This window comes from Triticum aestivum, chromosome 4D (assembly GCF_018294505.1).
Source record: "Triticum aestivum cultivar Chinese Spring chromosome 4D, IWGSC CS RefSeq v2.1, whole genome shotgun sequence".
Classification (NCBI taxonomy): Eukaryota; Viridiplantae; Streptophyta; class Magnoliopsida; order Poales; family Poaceae; genus Triticum; species Triticum aestivum.
Window position 1 is genome coordinate 67,415,595 of NC_057805.1, and position 2,177 is coordinate 67,417,771.

Sequence of the window (2,177 nt, forward strand, 5' to 3'; positions counted from 1 at the left end):
GGGTGAATTTTCACGCTCCAGTCTTCCGTGTGCCGAGCGTTCATGAGCCGGCCCGCTAGGATGTTGTAGTGAGCACCAGTTTGCTTCCGCGGCGCTTAGGAGGTCCGGTGGATGCTGGCCACTAGAGCCAACGAGTGCTAGTGTCTACAAGAACAACACGAAACATTAAAGAACTAAAACAGCAGCAGCAGATCTCGTAAAATATCAAACCCGAACAATTTTTATACAAAGAGTGAATTTTTGAAACATGAATATTTTGAAAATTTTGATCCAAAAATTTTAAAACCTGATTATTTCTTGAAATCTCGAGCATTTTTTGAAAAGACAACATTATTTGAATGCGAGAACAATTATTGAAAGCATGAGCAAGTTTTGGAAATGGGACATTGATTGAAATTTTGAACAAAATTTAGAAACGTGATTTTTTTAATCCGTGAGCAATTTTTATGAATGGTTGAAACTCCTAACATTTTTTGAAATTCCCAAATAATTTTTAAAAGCATGATTTGTTTTTGAATTTATTAACAAATTTAAAAACTGGGAACAATTTCTGTAAAATGTGAATACGTTTGAAATTGCCAAACATTTATCAGAACGTGAATATTTTTCCAAACTTGGAACATTTTTTGAATTCCAAACAATTTTTAAAAAACAAACAAATTTAAATTTTGAACAAACTTGAAAATTCAGAATATATATAAATCTTTTGAATTTATTAAGAAGGAAATAGAAAATGGAAAAAGAGATGAAAAAGGAAACTGCAAAACGAAAGAGATGTCCACTTGGACTAGCATTATGATCATGATCGAGTGCCAGTCCGGACATCCGTTCGACGCCACCCACGGCGGCACCGCCCTGCACGCATATATTCAGACACGAAGACTCTGAAAGATCTGTCGTGTGTAGCACCTGCCGCCCAGGCATGACTTGACCTCTTCACCGAAGCTCCGTGCAAGACTTAGCCGCTCCACCTCCTCCCTCTGTCTTTCAGTGATGTTCCACAAACGATACTCCCAAGAGAGAAACGACACCGCAGTACCGCCATCGTCCGATCTGGATGACCAGATCCTAGGGTTTCCCCCGAAGCAGCACGAGTGGATCGACAGAAGTTACACGACGATGCCTTCAACAAAGTTACAGCGCAAATGAAAGAGATGACCAGTTGAACTATCATTATGATCATGATCGATTGCTAGGTTGCACGCATCTTGCTGCATAGCTGACACGTGAACGCACCATGTCTCAATCAGGGAATGAATACATGCATATATCAGGCTCGGCCGGCAGCTAGGAACATCATGTCAAATCTGGCCGGTAAGAGCGTCTCCAGCCGCGTCTCCAACAGGTTCTTTCCAGGCGTTTTTTCCGCACCGGCGCCTAAAAATCGGCCCAATCACGTGTCAGGAGTCCGTTTTTCGCTGGTTTGGGCCGAAACTAGCGCCGGCGGACCCAGGCCGAACCCGGTGCACTGGGGGACGGCCGGGGGTGCCGAGACGAGCGGTTTTGACGCGAAAGAGCCACGGGTCAGATGTGTCAGCGACACGACGCCTTGTCTTCCCCTAGAACGCCTCGGTTTCCCGCGGGGAATCAATGGCAAGGCTGCTGCCGGTCAGCCTTGCCATTGATTCCTCACGGGCGGCGCGGCGACGCCTCCCCTCTCGCCACGCGTACACACGGCGCGGGCTATAAAACCAGCGGCTCCCCCTCGCCGCTGGCCACACCAGCCCGAGCCCAAAACCAGCCGCCGAGCTCTGCCTCTCTCCCGTCCGCCGCCGAGCTCTGCCTATCTCCTTTTCCTCCCCTTCCCTTCCTCCTCGATGGCCGAACGCTTCCCCGGCGACGCCGCCGCTTGCTCCAGGAGTAGGAGGCGTACCTCCTGTTCGAGGCCAACATCCCGGCGTCGCCGGACATGCGCGCCGGGCCGACGGGGTGGAGGCTCAGCAACGGGGGCGTCCCCATCCCCCCGGTGCCCGACGTCGAGGCGCGCCCCGGCATCTTCGCCGCCGAGGTCGTCCGCGTGTGTTCGTCCCTGACGGAGGAGCAGCGCGCCCTCCCCCAGTACGCCACAGACACCCGCGCGGCGTGGGCGGAGTACTTCCAGCGCCGGCAGGCGCAACGGCTGGCGTCCACGAACAGGGCGCCGGTGGTGGGCGGCGTCAAAAACAGCGACGGGCGCC